This window comes from Canis aureus, chromosome 3 (assembly GCF_053574225.1).
Source record: "Canis aureus isolate CA01 chromosome 3, VMU_Caureus_v.1.0, whole genome shotgun sequence".
Classification (NCBI taxonomy): Eukaryota; Metazoa; Chordata; class Mammalia; order Carnivora; family Canidae; genus Canis; species Canis aureus.
Window position 1 is genome coordinate 26,772,258 of NC_135613.1, and position 21,546 is coordinate 26,793,803.

The following is a 21,546-nucleotide window of genomic DNA, read 5'->3' on the forward strand; positions in this document are numbered from 1 at the left end:
TGATTGTCAGATGGGCACCTTCTTGTTGCCCTCACCCTGATTGTGGTGTAGGACCAGGTGGGAAGGAAGACTAAGAGCAGATGGTGTAAAGACTTTCATAAGTCTTTATGGGACTTAAAGGGAAGGACCTCTGAGAGATCATTCTCACATTTTGTGGCATTTTTGTATGATTCCCATTTCTTTTTATATCATCTTTGAATATCATGGATATCATATGTATATACTGTTTTGTAACTAACTTGCTTTAGAAATAGGTTTTATGTTTTCTTTACAATATCAAATGATAGATTCATTGTATGAGTGTCAGAAAATAGGGTTAAAAGGAAGAAACTAAAACAACATCTGTAGATAACTAATGTTAGCTATTTGCAATCTATTCCAGACTTTTTTGCTATAGGCAATAGAAACACATTTTAAGTGGGGTGCTTGGGTGGCTCAGTCTGTTAAACATCTGACTCTTGATTTCAGCTCAGGTGAGTTCAAGCCCCATGTTGGGCTCCATGACCACCATAGAGATTACTTAAAAAAAAAAAAAAAGGTATTGCCTCTGAAACCAGTGATACACTGATGTTAATTCATTGAATTTAAATAAAGAAGTAAAACATCTAATACACAAAAATAGTTATCACATTTGTGTGTGTGTGTGTGTGTGTGTGTGTGTGTGTGTGTTTTAAGTATTCTCTACACCCAGTGTGGGGCTCAAACTTATATCCTTGAAATCAGGCACTCCATCAAATGAGCCAGCTAGGCACCCCACATTAGATTACTGCATATTCAGTAATTACTGCAATTACTGCATATTCAGTTAAATATGAGATTTTAAATTTTATTTTATTTATTCATGAGAGACACAGAGAGAGTGAGAGAGAGAGAGAGAAGCAGGCTCCATGCAGAGAGCCCAATGTGGGACTTGATCCTGGGACTCCAGGATCACACCCTGGGCTGAAGGCAGGCACCCAACTGCTGAGCCACCCAGGCATCCCAATATATGAGTATTTCATGTCATTTATTGTCAATTAATATACTGTTAGGATTATCATTATTACTATCTTTTAAAAATTTATGTATTTTAGAGAGTGAGAGAGTGTAAGCACAGTGAGAGGGGCAGAAGGAATGGGAAAGAGTCTCAAGCATACTCTGCATTGAGCACAGAGCATGATGTGGGGCTTGATCTCACAACCCTGAGATCATGACCTGAGCCAAATCCAAGAGTCCGCTCGCTGCTCAACTGACTGTACCACTTAGGTGCCCGTCAGGATTATTTTTAATAACTACGTAGTGTTCTAAGAATCTGCTATACTTTGCTGACTGAATCCAATTGTTATTGAGCATTTCAAACATCCACTGTTTTGCTTACCTAATTGTGTTTCGTGTCTTTAAATTAATATGGTTTATGACGGTTGCATTGTGTTTTGGTGCATTGATGTGCTAGAGTTGACAGTAGTGAAGGATGGTTTTTAACCTCTGACCATATAATTTATGGAGGCCAATTCAACTGGCTACGTGTAGTTATGGCCGCACACGTTAACATTTTATTTGTACTATGAACTCTCGGGATTGGTTTTTTATTTTTTAATTAATTTTTTTTTTTTTTTTTGTGGTAGAGGAAGTTGACCATGTCAGCTTGGTTCTCTGTGCCATTTCCTGGACCAGAATATTAATATTAGATGCTGGATGACTTAACAATATGGAATTCATTTTGCCCAGGTTTGCAGTTAGATATTCTCCTTTGCCTTCCTTCAGTGAAAAAGGGTAAATAATCACTGACTTTTTTTCCTTAATTAAGCATTGAAAGCCAAATTGGACGTTTATGTGTTACGAAAATCATGACAATGACATAAATTGCCTTGCATTTTCTTGTGTGATGTTGTTGGGAACAGTACATGTGTTTTGCAGAATGCTTTGATTGAAAATATTTACACAGAAAATGATCTTGCAGTATGAACACACTGAAATAACTAATTTATCACCTCTAAAACACATCTCAGTGACTACAGCATCCAGGAGTCCTAAAAGCTGATTCTAAAGTAGGATTGGACTGGAAAGACTGCTGAGTTTTCACATGACTTGTTCAAAGCACTTCTCTGAAATGAGTTTTTTTTACTTGTTAACGTGTTCATTGTTTGTACATGACTTCATATTCACCACTGTATCCCTAGTCCTAGTTAATAAAAATTGTTAAATGAATACATTGTATTATATCTGTTTTCAGACTACTTCAATTACTAAAGAATTGACTTTTTTAGGAGAGTAGTTTACCAGATAAACATGAATAAAATGAAATGAAACAGAGTTTATCTGGGGTGTTCTTGTGATGTAGAAGCATAATCTGGGAGTCCTGCTTTTCCCTAAATAGTATTCTTCCCTCTGAATCACCTAGGTAACAGCCACATCTCTAACATTTTGACCATTTAAGCCATTCTGTGTTTTTCTTGATTCTGAAATTGTGGTTCTTATTTTGGTGCTACTTTGATGTATCTAGGACAGTACTGTGCAGTAGAAATTATAATGTGAGCTTTAACCATGAGTCACATATTTACATTTTCTAGTACCCACAGTAAAAAAAAAAAAAAAAAAAGGTAAAAGGGGTGAAATTAATTATATTTTATTTAACTCAGTATGTTCAAAATATTATTTCAGCATGTAAATAACAAAAATTATTGATGAGTTTTTTACATTATTTTTCATACTAAGTATTTAAAATCCAGTGTGTACTTTACACGTCTGTCTCAGTGTGTATTAACACATAGCAAAAGCTCAATAGCCACATGTGGCTAGTGTCCACTCTGTCGGACAGTGCAGATCTAAGGAATCACTTAGAAATAAAATGAGAACCAAAATGCTAATAATATAGGTAACAGCAAAGATGTATTTCATAGTCTTTCTGAGGATATCTTTAATATTTTTTTATTTTAATGGTTATTTGTATGGACAGGTTCACATAACAATAATATCTTTTCTCTGCAGGCTAAATTTGCACATTGAAGTGGTGTTTAGCCAAGATGATACAAATGTGTTATTATAGATATTTTAGAAATCCAGAAGCTCTGAAACTTGGTCATCTCTAATTCCTCCTTTTTAAATATTAAAAAGAGAGGATCTAACATATCTGTTATATTTTATTAATTGCATGAGGAGAAAAGAGCTGAAGCATCTATCCAGCAAAATAATAACATTGTTAAATCTGGGTGGTAAGTACAAGGTGTCCCTTATATTTTCTAAAACTTGTCTGTGTGTTTTAAATACTTCATGAAAAAATTTAAAAACATGAAAAATTTGATTCATAAAAGTAAAATGTGAATGGGACATCATTTAATGTGTTAGAAATTCTGTGATGCTCTGCTTATACTTTCATAGTGACGGTATTCTTTCTTCTGCCTCCAGTTAATAGTGAGTTGCAGAAAAATGGCAACTTACATTCAGTAACTGCTTTCTTTGGATGAGACTTGTTATGAAAGATGTGCCATCTGGAGATGATTTAATGTAATTTCATATTATAGCTATAGCATTTCAAAGAATGGAATATTTCTTAGACATCTCTGTTTAGACAGATGTTTGACTTGAAGATCTTTAAACTGAGATGTCAAGCAGTACTGACATTTTTGAAGTTTAACAATTTTTTAAACTTTAAAAAAAATTCAGTCAGTAAAATCTTTTTTAAAAATTTATTTGGTATTATATTCAATATGCAGACCAGATGTTCGCTTATTCAGTATAAATAGATCTGAGTTAGGTATGTGATTCCTTGATGGAATTTCAAGTGTATTTTGTAAAATTATATTTTTAATGATGCTTCAAGAGGATATGGTAAAACAGTATCATATATCAGGAATAAAATATATTTTTTTAAAGCTTAATTTTTTGAGAGAGAGAGAGTGAAGGGCAGAAGGAGAGTGAGAGAGAATCTCAAACAGATTCCATGCTGAGCATAGAGCCTGACATGGGGTTCATTTCCACAACCCCGAGATTGTGACCTGAGCTGAAACCAAGAGTTGGATGCTTAACCAACTGAGCCACCCAGGTGTCCCAGGAACAAATTATTTGAAGCAGCAGTAGGTTTCATTCCAATGTAGAAGTAGGTTATATATGAAAAAATTATACCATGTACACAGAGAGACAGGGAGAGAGAGAGGAAGTTAGAGTTGACAACTAAGAATTGTATATATTCAAATGATTGATTTGATATACATGTACATTGTGAAATCATCACCACATTGAAGCTAATTAGCATATCCATCACCTCAAATAGTTACCACTTTTATTGTTGTTGATCTGTGGCAAGAACACTTAGGATCTAACCTTCTTATTAGCAAATTTCAAATAAATAAGAAAGCATTGTTAACTATTGTTACATTGTTGTACATTTCTAGAAGTATTTTTTAATTAAAATATTTGTTACTGAGTGTTTTTATTTTAATATAAAACAGTTGAAGCCTTCACCTTCCTGAAATTTATTTATTTTTATTATTTTTTAAAGATTTTATTTATTTATTCATGAGAGAGACAGAGAGAGAGAGAGAGAGAGGGCAGAGACAGGCAGAGGGAGAAGCAGGCTCCATGCAGGGAGCCTGATGTGGGACTTGATCCCAGGACTCCAGGATCATGCCCAGGGCCAAAGGCAGGCACTAAACCGCTAAGCCACCCAGGGATCCCACCTTCCTGAAATTTATAGAGATGACAGCTGTTTGCATTTTGATATCTTTTCTTTCAATCTCTTTTTCTAGTCATAGTATCAGAAAATTGGGATCACATTTTTATACATACAGTTTTGTATCTTTTCCTAAAAACAGCATTTGCAACATAAACAATTTCTCACAATACTCAGGTCTTTGTAAACCTTATTTTAAAAAGCTTCCTACTGTCATCTTTTTTCTTAGAATAAAAATATATATGCTAATTGTAGGGGTGCCTAGGTGGCTTAGTCTGTTAAGTGTCCCCTTCAGTTCAGGTCATGATCCCGGGGTCCTGGGATTGAGCTCTGTGTTGGGCCTGCTTCTCCTCCTGTCTCTGTCTCTCCCTCCACTGGTGCTTGCTCTCCCTCTCTCTCCTTCTCTCTCAAATAAAACCTTTAGAAAAAGTATATGTGCTAATTATATATATAGAAATGTATAATTTAGCAAATAAGTCTCTAATAGTTCTGGCTTCTAAGATGATAGTAGGTTAGTATATCTTTATTTCTAACTTTTTCTATAAAAACATACTATAAACCTTTTGCGTCTGTTTAAATTATTTATTTTTTAAAGGTTTTATTTATTTATTCATGAGAAACATCGAGAGAGAGGCAGAAACACAGGCAGAGGGAGAAGCAGGCTCCATGCAGGGAGCCTGACGTGGGACTTGATCCCGGGACCCCAGGATCATGCCCTAAGCCGAAGGCAGACACCCAACCACCGAGCCACTCAGGCATCCCAATGTCTGTTTAAATTAATAGAAAGTGTTATGCTCTACATACTGTATTGTAATTTACTTTTTTCACTTAATGACAAATTCTGAACATTTTTCCATATTGGTACACACATAGCCTATCAATTTTTAATAATTATATTGCAGAGTATGGCATGTTAATGTTGTAATTTAGCTAGTTCCCTCTTGGTGGGTATTTAGGGTTTTGTCTGATTTTTCTTATTGTGAACAGTATGTAGTTATCATCCTTGGCAATATGAGTATTTTTATAGGATAAATTCCTAAAAGTGGAATTAGTCAAAAATTAGGTGCATTTTGAATTTTAATAGAAATTGTTAAATTAGCCTCCAAAAAGGTTGTACCAGTTTACATTCCTATGGGCAGTAAGTACATCAGCCACAGCTTTTTAAAACCCAGCATTTAAAAAAAAAAGAAAAAAAAATCCAGCATTTATTGAGTGCTTGCAGTGTGCCATTGTACTGTTACACATCAATGTAATCCTTCTCTCATTCTTAAGGTCCTGTTATTTCTGCAGATGAGAAAACTGAGCACTTGGCTAATAAGTAGTGGGGCTGCAAATCAGCCGAGGCTGTCTGCTTTCCAAGCCTGTGCTCTTAATCTTTAGGTGACATTTCCTCTTAGGTCTACATTTGACCAAAACATTGAATGATACTAGCAGTGGATTTTGAATTTTGTGTTAATGAAAAGTAAAGCCCTAATTATCCATAATCTGTGGGGAAATGGCCCTTCTAGTCAATTGTATTTTTATTATTTATTTACTTATTCTAAAAGATTTTATTGATTTATTTGTTTGACAGAATGAGGGGGGGAGGGCAGAGGGAGCGGGAGAGAGAATCCTAAGCAGACTCTATGCTGAGCGTGGAGCCCAACATGGGGCTTAATATTATGGGTCTGATATGACCTGAGCAGAAATCAAGGGTTGGACTCTAAACTGATTGAGTCAATTGTATGTTTGTTTATTTATTTATTTATAAATATTTTTATTTATTCATGAGAGAGACAGAGAGAGAGGCAGAGACACAAGCAGAGGGAGAAGCAGGCTCCATGTGGGGAACCCGATGCGGGACTGGATCCGGGGACAGGATCATGCCCTGGGCCGAAGCCGGTGCTAAACCGCTGAGCCATTGGGGCTGCCCCAATTATAGTTTTAAAAAATCAGCACATAACCCACTATATGTTATATACTGTACCTTGCAACAAAATCTTATTTAATCTTTACAGTAGTCTTCTGAGGTAAGAGTGTTCACTTAGCTTGCTCATAAATGTCTTCATTTTCTTTAAGAGAAAACTCTAGGAACGCCTAGGTGGCTCAGCAGTTAAGCATCTGCCTTCGGCTCAGGACATGATCCTGGGATTCAAGGATGGAGTCCCGTATCGGGCTCCTGATGGGGAGCCTGCTTTTCCCTCTGCCTGTGTCTCTGCCTCTCTGTGTCTCTCATGAGTACATAAATAAAATCTTAAAAAAAAAAAAAGGGAAAGAAAAAGAAAAAACAACAACTCTAGTGCATTGTCCTTTATGGTAATCATTAGCCTCATGCAGCTACTTAAATTTTAAGTTAATTAAAATTAAAAATTAAGTTCTTCATTCACATTAACCACATTTAAAATGTTCAGTAGTCACTTGTCCATAGTAGTTGCTGTCCTGGGTGGTGTGGAAACAGGATATTTTAAACATTGCTTAAAGTTCTGTTTGGACAGCACTGGTATAGGATCTTAACTTAGGAGTCAAGGAAAAAAAAGAGGCACAGAAATGATACTAAAGTATAATGAGTAAACGACGTTTTTATTATTTTCTAGAAGAGATACTGTGTTTTACACTTATTTACTAGAAATAGTTTTTTGCCGTGGTCAGGATTAGAGCACAGAAGTATTCCTCTTAAGTACGTTATGTAAATAGATTTTCCTTTTGGTTATTTCTATCTTTATATTATGGCTGAAAATAATTCTAGAAACATATTCTGTTTATACCTCAGAAAAACCAAGTGCATATAACATTTGGGAGAAAGTCATGCAGACTAAGTGAAGAAAAGGCGTCATTTGACTGATGGGTGCCTCTGTGAGGTTGTGTTCTCCACACTCCAAACAAGCCTGTGATTGTTCCAGCTGGTCCTTCTGTATATCCTGTTTGCTTGTTATTTTGCTATCATTTTTATTTGAACTATTCATTAGGCCTAGTAGGTTCTCGTTCCCCTTTCTTCCGCCACCCATCCTTCCTTTCCATGTCTTACACAGATGACCTCACTTCCTGTTTTATAAAGAAAATAGAAGCCATCAAATTGGAGCTTCTCAGTTTCTAGCCACTAATGCTACATGTCAGTGATATCCAACTACTTACAGTTACTGGTGTTCAGAATTAAGTCAATGTATTAAAGTTAGAAAGTGTAAAATCCAGTTTTTCTTAAGCCCTAAATTAATTTATAAATCTTATTAGTGTGTTTATGTATCCAGTACATTTTTTATAAAAATATAAGATAAATGATTTCTAGGATAGACTTTGATGTATGTTGATTAATGCAAGTTGAGCAGACTTAATTCCCTTTAAATATCCAGTTCCATATATAAATACAACTAACATTAAGTTGCATTAAAAAATTGAATAAGTAAATGCCTGACTGGGAAAGCTAACAAACTCTTGAAATAAAACATTTTCTAAGTACTTAATGTGACTTCTGTAAATACAATTAAACTTAAAAATACAGTGAATTTCCCTTCACCCAAACATGTTTTGGTTTTGTTTTCCTGTTTTCATAAATGCTTCTCAGTTGTCTAAGCCAGCAACTCTGCAGATCGTGGACACCCACACCCCCTTCTATGTCCAAGTACTGTTTCCTTTTCCCCTTTCTCTTCCTGATCTCATTACTCTGGTTCAGGCCACCATCTCTCTCCTGAGTTTCAATTTTGATGCCAGTGCGCCTGTTCAGATTCTGTGCCCTTCCAGTGTGTTCTTCGCTGTAGTCCTTCTGATCTTTTAATTTATAATAGCCTTATAGAGATAGAATTTGTATACTGTACTGTTCATTTGAAAGGTATAATTTAGGGACGCGTGGGTGGCTCCATCCATTAATTGTCCGACTGTTGATTTCAGCTCAGTTCATGATCTCAGGGTTCTGGGATCAAGCCCTGCAGGGGACTCCATGCTGAGCTGGGCTCTGAGCTCCGAGAGTCGACCTGTTCCCCTTCCTCTGCTCCTCCCCCTGCTCGTGCTCTCTTTCTCTCTCTCTCAAATAAATAAAATCTTAAAAACAGTAAAATGTACAATTTAGTTATTTTTAGTATGTTCACAGAGTTGTGCAGCCATCACTGTAATCATTTTTAAGACATTTAATCACCTCCAGAAGAAACGCTCTACTCATTGGCAGTCACTCCCCATTTCGTCCCCACCCATCCCCCAGCTGTGAGCAACTACTCATCTACTTTTGTCTCTCTGGATTTGCCTATTCAGAACATTCTGTAAAAAATGGAATCATGCTCTCTTTTATGAGTGCTTTAACTTAGCATGATGTTTTCTTTCTTTTTTTTTTTTAAGATTTTATTTATTTATTCATGATAGTCACACAGAGAGAGAGAGAGAGAGAGAGAGAGAGACTGGCAGAGACACAGGCAGAGGGAGAAGCAGGCTCCACGCAGGGAGCCCAACGTGGGACCCGATCCTGGGTCTCCAGGATCACGCCCTGGGCCAAAGGCAGGCGCCAAACCACTGCGCCACCCAGGGATCCCAGCATGATGTTTTCAAGGCTCATCCTCGTTATATAAACATTAGTACTTTATGCCTTTTTATTGTCAAGTAATTGTCCATTGTATGGATAACAGTACCTTTTATTTATTCATACATTAATTGAGGGACATTTGGATTGGCCCCAGTTTTAGGTTGTTAAAAAGCTGCTGTGAACATTGATGTACAAATTTTTGTGTGGACATGCTTTTTCTTTTCTTAAGATTTTATTTATTCATGAGAGGCACAGAGAGAGAGGCAGAGACATAGGCAGAGGGAGAAGCAGGCTCCCTGCAAGGAGCCCGATGTGGGACTCGATCCTGGATCCCAGGATCACACCCTGAGCTGAAGGCAGACACTCAATTGCTGAGCCCCAGGCGTCCCCTAAAATTGTTTTGGAATTCTAATTGGACCCAAGGCAGTTGCATGATTATTGTGCATGCCTTGCTTTCCGTCATGGTTTTACAGATGACAAGAGAGTAGGATCATAGAAAGAGTGGTGTGTAGCTCTTGCTCTGCTTAGACAGAGGCCAGGCGAAACCTGTGCTCAATCTGCCCTCCAGTGGCTGTTCCCTGTCTGCCCTGGGGTGCTTTTTGACCTGGAAGAGGAAGAGCTAAGATAAGGGGAAGGGAAGCTGGAAACTGGGAAGCACGAGTTGATTAGAAGCCTGGAGCACAGGGTAACAACCTCTGAGGACTGGTGCACTGCAGCAGGTGGCAGAGGTCTGACCTTTAGGTAGCTTTTTGCATGGGAATAAATATATTCGGTCAACTGGTGACCTAGTTCTGCCTTTAGCTCTTGAATTATAGGCCAGATATTCATTTTTCACACTACATGGAACATCTGGTTATAAGGATAGATTTTTTTTTTCCTTTTAGTTTTCAAGGACTCCTTATTTCTGAACTAAAAAAGTAGATTATACCTTATGCTTTTACAAGGTTGTATAAAACAGTGAAAACAGAATCTGGATTTGTTTCTCTGTGATTTTACGGAGATGACTTTACTCATCATTCTCTGTCAGACTATCTAGAAATAGTCTTCCATTTTCATTTTTTACTCCATAACTACTGTAGTATGCAGACGGGAAATCTCGCAGATTGATGTTTCCTCTTCTCAGCTAGTTCGTTCGTTCTTTCTTTCTTTCTTTCTTTCTTTCTTTCTTTCTTTCTTCTTTCTTTCTTTCTTTCTTTCTTTCTTTCTTTCTTTCTTTCTTTCTTTCTTCTTTCTTTCTTTCTTTCTTTCTTTCTTTCTTTCTTTCTTTCTTTCTTCATTTATTTTAGAGAGAGAGAGAGCACACGTGCATGAGTGAGGGAAGGAGCAGAGGGTGAGGGAGAGAGACAAGCAGACTCCCTACTGAGCTCAGAGCCCAAAGCAGGACCAGTCCTATGACCCTGATATGACTGGAGCCGAAACTAAGAGTCTGAGGCTTGATGGACTGAGCCACCCAGGCGCCCCTCTTCTCAGCTTTCTAAACCCCAACTTCCTTGGCCTAGATTTTTGTTGTTTGTGGGGCCATGATAATGTTTTTTACTCTTTTACTCTATGCCCAAGGGTGTAACTTTACTGTACAGGGCTAGATATTAATTATATGTAAAATCCATGGTCCAGGATATTCAAGCATCTTAAACTCCCTGTCTTCATTTATGTGATTTAGTTTTTCCATAAGCCATAGCACTAGGGCCTTGCCATATAGGGAAACAAAAAAGGAGCAGACCTTAGGGCAGAAACATTGATGTTTGGAAGAGAGGTTTTGGGGAAATGAAAAGGATGTTTTAAATAGTAGTCATCTTGATGTATTTAGTGCACTGTCAGAAGAAAGCTCCCTTGAGGCTTCATCCAGAACTACCAAAGCTGGCGCCCAATGAAGTGACAGTTCCTGGCCTCAGTGAATAGAAGATTAGATATTGCTTGACTTAGTTGACAGACTTTTTTTTTGTCTCCAAATAAAATAAGCACCTTTCCTTGCCTATTCTAGGAACCAGATAAAACTTCTAAAGAGCTGGTTTGATGGAAATCATGATTATGATTCCAGAATTCACAGATATGTTTGTATGTTTCTAAAAAATTAAGTAAATGGATACAAGTCCTGTTGCTAACAAAACTAGTGTTGCATCCAGAAAGTTAATTTAGAAATAATTGAATACCTACAATGTGCACTGTATTCACACCAGAATCTGTAGGAGACTCTGAGATGAATCAGACCTTGGTCCTGCTGCTGTGGAGCTTGTCCTTCAGTTAAGGAGGTGATGCATGTATGTGATGTAATGTAAATACAGGAGGTCAAGGGCTGTCAGGTTTAGAGGGGGGAAAGCAATAACTTCTGTCGAGGGAAAGGGAATTAGACAAGGTGGCATGGAGAAAGAAGTATTTGATCTGGTGGCAACTGAGCTTTTTTGAAGGTTTTTCTAGTACAGGAATGACATGTTTGGAGTTTTGCTTTAGGAAAGCTGTTTCTAAGATGTGATCAAAGACAGAGATTTGGAGACTGGGTGAAAAGCCAGGGAAGCCCAGCTTTCTAAGTGGTGGTGGAAACAGAGGGTGTGATAGGTATGAGACTTGCAGAGGTAGAACCACGTGGATTTGACAGTTGTCAGAGCAAGGCATAATCTTTAAAGAGGGATTTTTAGGCATAGGTAATGAGGAGGATGGAAATACTATTAAAGATTTGGGAACACAAGAAGAGGGACTGATTTGAAAAGAGGATAAGAAATACAACTTTTCATTGAGAAATCTGGGTGATTTTTGTCTTTAGGGTGATGGAAGTACTTAAGTAGACCTGGGAAGAAGTCAGGGTTGAAGGTAGAAATACTGAGAATGAGTATTTGAGTATTTGAAGTATTATAGTTGAAGCCTTGAGATTGAATGAAATTGCCAGAGGATTTAGTATCATGTGTCTTTACCAAGAATGTCACATAGCAAAACCCCCAAATCCCCCAGTTTTAGGATAGGAGTGCTCCAGAAGAGGGTGTTGTTGAAAGAACTCAGGCTGTTCCTTAGAGTTTTTATTTCTTTTTGGGACTCTTTCAGTTAGATTCTCGTTTTGGTTGGATAGTAAAGCATACTGGTGATTTTTTTTTTTTTTTTTTTTTTTTTAAGATTTTATGTATCTATTCATGAGAGACACAGAAAGAGAGAGGCAGAGGGAGAAGCAGGCCCCACACAGGGAGCCCAATGCGGGACTTGATCTAGGCATTCCGGGATCATGCCCTGAGCTGAAGGCAGATGCCCAACTGCTGAGCCACCGAGGCATCCCAGCATACTGGTTTTGAGCATGAGAGCAGGAAAATAGGGTTTGCTTCCTTGGTCTGCCACCTCTTCCACCACATGTCCTTGTTAGAGTCCTACAACCTCTTTGTGCTTCAGTTTCCTCCCCTATAAAATGGGGATGTAATACCTTTTATAGGGTTGTTTATGAATTATTTAATAATTGAGTGTGATGCTTGAAACCTTGTAAGTGCTCTGTAAACAGTGGCTAACGTTAATGCTAGATTCTTGCTGTCTTCACTGCTTCTGATCTTAAAGGGTGCACTACTTCTCTTTTTGTTTTTATCTATTTTTCCTGTTTCTCTTTTTAAATCTGAATTTGTACAAAATACTTTTTTGTTTTTTGTTTTCACTCAGCATAACTGAGACCAGCTGAATTTTTGCAAAGAATTTTAGTCAGTGTTAATAGAGAATAAAAGGGAATAATTGTTGTAGATTCAAAACCAACATAGAAACAGTCACGCTTCTATTGCCAAAGGCCTATACAACTTGTTATTTGTTCCTGGATTTCCTGCCTCTCTCCCTGATGACCCCCAGCACCCCAGCACTCCACATGGTGGTCACTGCTTTCTATATTAGGGAGCCATCTGCCTTTTACCTCTACCGAATACTCTCCAGATTCATGCTAACAAAGCTGTTTTACTGACCCGGGACCTTTTCTTTTCATTCAACTAGGATTTTGTTTGGCATCTTACTCCAAGCCTGACTTTTCTGGACTGTGGTGATTGACATAAATGATTGTAAGTGATATATATATTTGTCCGCTGTAATATAAATAATAGGCCTAAGTCTCCTTATTTGTGGGGAATATATTTGGAATCATTTCTCAGATAAATCTTCCTTTTCCCATATGGAAAATTGGCCTTAATCAAGTAGAGTTGTACAGTGTAACAGTGCATTGATCATCAGTAAATGTATAATATGAATTAAGAATTATCATCCATGTGTTAGCAGAAAGATTGTTTTTCACATTTGAATTTTGTAGTTGTGAGTGTACTGAATTTGGTAATGTTCTCAGTTCCCTATGGCTCTTTTCCAGCGGAGCCTGAAGGATATATAATTATACACAAGCTGCAATCAAATTAGCAGAGTAACTTAGTTATTGGGATAGAATTGGAACCCAAATATCAATTTATTTTTAAAGATTTTATTTATTTATTCATGAGAGAAACAGAGAGAGAGGCAGACACACAGGCAGAGGGAGAAGCAGGCTTCCTGCAGGGAGCCCAGAGTGGGATGGGGTCCCAGGACCCCGGGTCATGACCCAAGCCGAAGGCAGACACTCAACCACTGAACCACCCAGGTGCCCCCAAATCTCAAGTTTGATTAAAAAAAAATACTAAACCACCTTCTCTGAAGGAAAGATAAAGAATTTTGTAGTCTCTATTCTGGTTTTACTTTCCTTACCTCAGGAAGAATCTAATCTGAAGAGTTTTGTTTTTTTTTCAAGACAGATGGTGGGGCAGGGGCCAATGAGGGAGGTGGGGAGAGAGAGAGAATCTTGAGTGGACTCTATGCCCAGCCCAGCTTGGAGCCTGACGTGGGACTTGAGCTCACCACCCTGAGATCATGACTGGAGCTGAAATCAAGAGTTGGACATTTAACTGACTGAGCCATCTAGGCTTTCCGAATTGAAAAGTTTTAACTCCTATAAAATGCAAAAGTCTTTCACTTTTCCTTTCAGAAACACCACCTATACCCTTAAAATATCAATTCTTAATTTTTCTGAAGATTATTTCAGTGATTTCATGCTTCTATTTGTTTTTTTTTTTTGACAATCTATATTAAATATCTTCTTAGGTAGTACTTTGATGTGTGAGAGAATAATCCCATTTTGTGTCTTTATATGAGTATTAAATATTTACCATCTTTATGATGGGGGGAGGAGTGTCTTTGGTAAATAGAGAATGGTTGGCATTTTGGTTAGACTCCTTTAGAATGAAAGCAAAAGCTGAAGTCCAGCTATTTAGTGTCAGTATCAGCACTTTCTGTCAGTTCTCTCAATCCAATTCCAGAGTTTGATCACCTCCAGGGAGAGTTGAGAATGGGAAAATAGAGACCAGCTTATCCTGTTCCTCATCTTCCCATTGTCTTATATTTGTTCCTCTGTTGTTTACGGAGAATTCTTTTTTTTTTTTTTTAAGATTTATTTATTCATTCAGAGAGTGAGAGAGAGGCAGAGGGAGAAGCAGGCCCATGCAGGAAGCCCAATGCGGGACTCCATCCCGGGTCCCCAGGATCACACCCCAGGCCGCAGGCGGCACTAAACCGCTGTGCCACCAGGGCTGCCGTTTACGGGGAATTCTATAAACTCCTGGTCCCTTTTGGTGGAGCATCATATTTAATATTAGGTTAGTAATACAGAAGAGAAGTTAAATTTGATAGTCCACGTAGTTCATTCACTTAGTGATAGGTAGAGGGTGAGGATTTACAGTGGAATTTCTTCAGTGTTAATTTTAGAAGAAATTGATTATTTAGTGTGAAGAAGTACTGGAGCAGTAACTTGCTAACCTAGGGAAAAATTATACAGGACAGTGGTTATTAGAAATACACTTTGTGGGGTACCTGGATGGCTTAGTCAGTTGAGCGTTTGCCTTTGGCTCGGGTCATGATCTTGGAGTCTTGGATTCGAGCCCCACATTAGGCTCCCTTAGGAGCTGGGAGCCTGCTGCTCCCTCTCTCTGCTGCTCCTCCTGCTCATGCTCTCTCTCTCTCAAAAAAATAAATAAAGTCTTAAAATAAAATACATTTTGTTTAACAGGAATAGGAAAATGTTTACATTTGACATTTGCCAGTTGTCAACACTGTGTGTGTGTGTGTGTGTGTGTGTGTGTGTGTATGTGTGTGTTTTATGTAGAATGAAAAGTATCTTCATTATCTTTCACCATTGCAAAAGTGAAGAAAACTAAGTGGCTTCTAATAAGGGAATTATTTTTAAATATTCAAGCCCACTGAAATTTAAGAGATTATTTTCAGTGTACATTTTTCTCTTAATGTTAAACTGGTTCTGATCTTCAGAGAGAACTTTGAAAAAGATACACTAGTACAGCATAGCAGACTAATATTTTAGAAAGAATATTACCAGTAATAAAAAGGACAGAATTATGATACTTTGATGCATTAATTTTAATAACTTTTTTTTCACAGCTCTTGAGTCAAGATGAGAAAAGTTAAACAGAAATATGGTTCTCATTTTGATTGTACTGAATTTATTATATGAAGTGTTATCCTTTCTTCAGATGTAGAATCTGGGTTTATGTCCTTTTTGTTTGAAAGAGTGGGTGAGGCTAATTTTTCTGTAGCAGTGGAATTAAATCTTTTTTCACCGATACCATTTAAAGCAATGCCATAGAAAATGCAGGAATTTGATTATAGCAGTCTGGGCGGTAGTTATTCCAGTTCCAAGTGGTCCTCTGCGTTTTTAAAGAACAAATTGTTAGAGATTATCTAATGCTGCTATGAAATACTCACAAAAGTTATATTTTTTCCTTGTCCTATAGTTGCTATAAAATTGATGATTTGGTTCTTTCATTAATATTCTCCTTTACAGTAATACTTTGTTCCAGTTGTCTGGCACAGATTTGGGGTCTTGCATTTTATGAACACATGTCATAAATCCAGCCTAAGATAGATGAACTTATTTTTGCTGATGTGTCTTCCCAGAAAATCTTCTTTGCTCCTCTGCAGGTTGTCAGTTAAGCTGCTTGCTTTTTATGTTTATTTTTTATTTATTTTTATTTTTTTATTCTTCATACCAATTCCATGTGCCACTTGGGCTACCATTTAGTCTTTATGCTGCTTTAAGTGCTCCCCAGAGACAGATTGTCCATGGGGCTAATGAAGCTTAAACTAAAGGGACCCTCACTTGCATGAGCCCTTTGGGATTTTATATATATAATTTTGTAGTCTTATAGAATTTCCTAAAATTGTGTAAACATTAAACCCCACAAAACCTATCTTTTCTAAAATAGAAGACTGTTAGAGGAGATGAAAAAGTAAATGCAGATTTTAGCTTTGTGTTCTAGGTGAAAAGGATATAAATAGAATATTTGGGTTTGTGTGTGATGTCAGATTTAATTTATCATGATAACCATCAGTAGTGCACCAGATGTTTTGACTGTATTTAGCTTCATATTAAATTAAGCATAGCCAGTGGTCTCTGAAGTCCATCTGTACTGCTGCCAAAGGTAGTAGCATAGAAGACAGTGCCTTTCCTGTTATCACTGCTAGCTGCTTTCTTTCTTGCCATGATATTTAGGCTTTTGGATTACTCAGAGAAAAGGTGAGCCTTCATATTTGAACTTTGTATTCTCCAAATTACTGTGCTGGGTGTAGAGGCTTGCATGTTTCTTTTTATCACAAAAGGTGGTCATTTTTAACTTTTTGCTTGTCTACAGACCAGTGGGAACAAATTAAATAAGATTAGTTAGGAGTTTATTGAGGCCTGAAGTGTAGTGAGAGGGAAACCATTACACACAATTGCCAGCTAAACATAGGTACACCTGAGAAGATTTTTCTACATCTGCTGCTACTAGTCATGGAAAAAACAGTTAACTTACTGGCTTTGTCATATAAATGCACGTGAAGATCTGAAGATCCTTGGTTTTCTTTATACTCAGAAAGACAAGTATTGAAATCACTGAAAAAAACCTTTATATTAATTTAAATGAATACGCTTTGATTTTTACCTGATTCCTATTTCATCAGTGTAGTCAGAGAATGCATGGATCCCCCCCCCATAAGTGAGGGTAAAACATACATCTGCAGTGTTCTTACATGAGGATCATTAAGATGGCAGACCTTGCAGATCAAACAATTTCCTCCCATACTTGCTCTCATTTTCCCTAGAAAAGCATTTAGACATCTCTGAAATTAGACCTATAAAGTGTGTGGTGACGCTAGAATAAAATATCTTAGAAATTTTATCATAATGTTTTTTTTAAAGTCCTAAATGTCCTCTATTTAACATGGAATTCTTTTGTATTAACCTCCTTTCATATGCTAGCTTTCACCAGACTGCAGAATTGCCTGATCTGACTTTCTAATGTAACTGTAATGAATCTTCTGGGAAGCCAAACGATTGAACACACATACTCTGCAACTCTATTGTAAAATATTCAGTCAGTCCTGTTGATGTTGCTGATTAAAAAAGAAAGAAAAAAAAGAATTGAGGGGGTGGGAGAGAAAAATGAAAAACTCCCTAACATATATTAAGGCTTAAAAGCAAATACATTCTCCTAGGGATTTCAGCCTTTACTAGACATCATGATGTGCAATAATGCCTCGCTTACGTATATTCAGGAACACCTTAATAAAAACATCACATAAATGGAGGCAGAATCAGCTTTGTAAAGCCAGAATTAGAGCATACGATTAAATTCAGTTTTCGACATATTTCTCTGAAAAAGCATATGGAAAAAAACCGGCCCATTTGCACAAGCAGACAAATTGCTCAGGGCATTATGCTTGAGTACCCAGCAGTTAAGTATTTGCTGGGCAATAAATGCAGCACCTATATGCACCAGAGCCCAAATGTCTTTCAAATGTGTGTCCCTTATAAGATACTTGGGGTCTTATTTAACAGCCAGAGAAGTGAGGGGAAGGCTTTTCCATGATATGTTGTTGTAATTGATTTATCCCAGGTATTTCTAATTGTAGCAATATGTGTTTAGCTTATCCATGTGAAAGGAATTGAACCAGAGTTTAATAATTAAGGATTTATTAGTTAAAACTGAATGTTATAATGAGCCAGATGCTACTGCATTGAAACAGCCATTTTCATTAGCATTTTTAAATCAAAGACAATTGAATTTAAATTTGGAGCGTCTTGCTTTTGATGAGTTAATGTTAAAATCTTCTAAAATCCATCAAATATTAGGTAAATTTCCTTTAATTTCAGTGAAAGACAACAGTATACTGAAGTATCAAGATAGGTAAGTGAATTAAAGCCTCTGACTTTTAAAAATCTTGTCCTTATTTTGATTATAAAATAATCTTGAAATTCTTGTGAAAAATCATTGCAAAAATGTGCAGATTTGAAGAATGAATTTTACTTTTGACTGGAAAAGATATAAATCATTCGTATGGAAGAGGCAGTGGTGAATGGGAATGGAGATATGTGTTTTTTTTTTTTTTTTCTCTTATCACAGAGAAGCATTTTTAATAATAGCTTGAGTGGTTTGATAAAGCATCCAAAGGAAACTCCCAGGAGAAGAAGATTATACTGGAGAGAGAGATCTTTCTCTGAATCATTTACACTAACCTCTTGCTGAAGCACAGCTTGCATTTTTAATGAAGGATGATTGCATTTCATAAACAGACCTTTAAAAATTAAAATAATATTGATCCTTGTTTAGGTCTATTAAAATAGCATGCTATACATCTCTTTCTAATAGCTCAGGACAGATTATTAATATTTTTAACAGTATATACACAGTTTAATATTTTTTAAAAAAGATTTTATTTGGGAGAGAGAGAGAGAACAGGAAGTGGCGGGAGGGACAGCGGGAGAGGAAGAGAGAGAAGTAGACTCCCCACTGAGCAGGGAGCCCAGTGTGGGGCTTAATGAGGGGCTTGTTGTGTGGGTTGATCCCAGGACCCTGGGATCATGGCCTGAGCCAAAGGCAGGTCCTTAACTGACTGAGCCACCCAGGTGCCCCTCTTTTGACTCTTTATAGTGACTTTTTTTTTTGTTATCCATACATGTATCCATATAATATATAAGGCATTGTATACTGTTTTTATAATTCATATAAATGGTGTCATTCTATAAGTATCTTTTTGCAAATTGCCTTTTTCCTTCAGCATCACATTCTTTAGTATTTTTTTTTTTAGTATCACCGCATATCAGTTGCTCGTTATTCTTTCTTTAATGCTCTTCTTTTCTTTGTAGGTCTGAGTTCTAACCAATATCGTTTTCCTCTCTATGAACAACTTACTTTAACACTTCTTGGAAAGTATGCCTACTGGCAACAAAAATTCCCTTAATTTTTGTTTGAGAAATTCTCAATTTGTTTGAGAAATTCTTTATTTCTACTTGACTTTTAAAAGGATAAGGTCATTGGGTACAGAGTTCTAAGATAGTGGAGATTTTTCTTTTGACACTTTCTGTATAGCATGTCATCCTTTTTTTTTTTTTTTTGGTGTTGTATGATGTTTATTTTTTTAAAAGAATTTATTTATTTGAGAGAGAAAGAGCGCATGCAGGAGGGGTAGAGAGAGAGGAAGAAGCAGACTCCCCGCTCAGTGGGGAACCTGATTCAGGACTCCATCCCAGGATCCCAGAATCATGACCTGAACTGAAGACAGACACTTAACCTACTGAGCCACCCAGGCACCCCTCAGAGTTAAACATTTTATTTCTTTTTAAAAAGATTTTATTTATTCATGAGAGACACAGAGAGAGGGCCAGAGACATAGGCAGAGGGAGAAGTAGGCTCCCTGCGGGGAACCTGATGTAGAATTCTACCCCAGGACCCTGGGATCATGACCTCAGCCAAAGGTAGATGCTCAACCATTGGAGCCATCCAGGCGTCCCACAGTTTAATACTTTGTAATCAGAAGTTTCTTTAAATAGGACTTTGATTAAAATGCTTTTGGAAAATGTTTATCTTTGTTAAGTATTACTTTGAAAACAATCTTTATGTTATGAATGATTTTAAAGTTTGGCACTTTATCTTTTTTATTATTTTTTATTTCTAAGTAATCTCTATACCCAGTGTGGGGCTCCAACACAAAACACTGAGATCAAGAGTCATGCTCAACTGACTGAGCCAGCCAGGTGCCCTTAAAGTTTGGAACTTTAAATTGTTATCATCATAGATTCTCTGGTTTCATGTATATTCCTTTATTTCTCTCAGTCACATTAGTTTCCTACAAGGGGAATGGGTTTATTTGAAACACTGAATGTAGCATAGGAAAAGAGATAGGGTAGCTTTCAAGAAACCTTGGTTCACTTACACTGTTGTGACGAGGGCATCAAATTACCTGTCAGTAGTCCGTGTTTTTACTTTTGAAATCTGTCCCTCTGTGAAAATGGAATATCTATAAAGTTACTGTGAAGTTTTCTGAATTACCACTTTACAGTTGTGTATCATTTTGAAGACTCCTCTCTGAACGAGGATCATAGGGGTTGCTGGAAGTTTAGTGCTTCCCATGTTAATATAACTGGAAGATGGTACTTAGTGTTGTTTTCCTTCTTCTTTTCTAAAAATGAAAATATTCCTAAGTTAAAGATTTAGTATAAGAATATAAACCTGCAAAGCAAGTGCTTCTTTCAGGTAGAAGGACTAGAAATACAAAGCAAAGTCACAGTTCAGTGACTATGACCATCTTTTGGGCGACAGCCAATTTTCTTTTTATTCCCATTTGAACAGTGGCACACTTACAGTGAGTAGGAGCACAGGCTTAGGAGGCAGTCTGCTCAAATTCAGCTCCTGCCCCTTCCACGTATGCTGGCCTCGTGACCTGTGGGCAGGTTATCCTGGTCTCTGCATCGGTTTTCTGTAAAACGGGGTTAATAATAGTAGCCTTTCAAGGGCTGTTGTGAAAATTACATAGGTCACTCCTAGAAGCTATGTAAGTTTTAGCTGTTCTTGTATTATTTGCTTTGGTTTTACTTGTTTTGCAATTGTTAAGGAAAAGTTATTTGGGGGAATATTCTTATAATACAATCAAATGAGGGAATTCATTATAATTTCTTGGACTTAAGTTTTTTTGCTACCTTTGCTTTTTATTTTACTTCTTGTGTTTTGTATATCACTAGATGAGGATGCTGATAATGTAGGTACTTGAATTTTTTATTTATTTATGGTGAGTAAAGCAAAGCTATAGGATTTTATTAAGCAAGGATAGAGAGAAAGCTCTCAGGAGTGAGATGGGTCCCAACATGGTTGCCTACCTGAAATTCTTTTTTTGTAATGAAATGGATCCTAAACTAAAGATTTATTATTATTTTTTTAATTTTAAAATTTTTTTTTTTTTTTTTTTAATTTATGATAGTCACACAGAGAGAGAGAGGCAGAGACATAGGCAGAGGGAGAAGCAGGCTCCATGTACTGGGAGCCCGACGTGGGATTCGATCCCGGGTCTCCAGGATCGCGCCCTGGGCCAAAGGCAGGTGCCAAACCGCTGCGCCACCCAGGGA

The 21,546-nt window shown here is 37.1% G+C and overlaps 1 protein-coding gene across 5 annotated transcripts in view; it reads left to right on the plus strand.

Annotated features, from left to right (window-relative positions):
• Positions 1–21,546, plus strand: part of RERE (arginine-glutamic acid dipeptide repeats) — a 407,880-nt gene that overhangs the window by 39,588 nt on the left and 346,746 nt on the right. For 4 of the 5 annotated variants that reach the window (XM_077891331.1, XM_077891339.1, XM_077891338.1 and 1 more), the window contains exon 2: positions 13,077–13,141. The exons of the other annotated variant lie outside the window; for it this stretch is intronic. The gene's annotated coding sequence lies outside the window, so the exon portion shown is untranslated. The remainder of the gene's footprint in view (positions 1–13,076; positions 13,142–21,546) is intronic. 5 annotated transcript variants of the gene reach the window in all.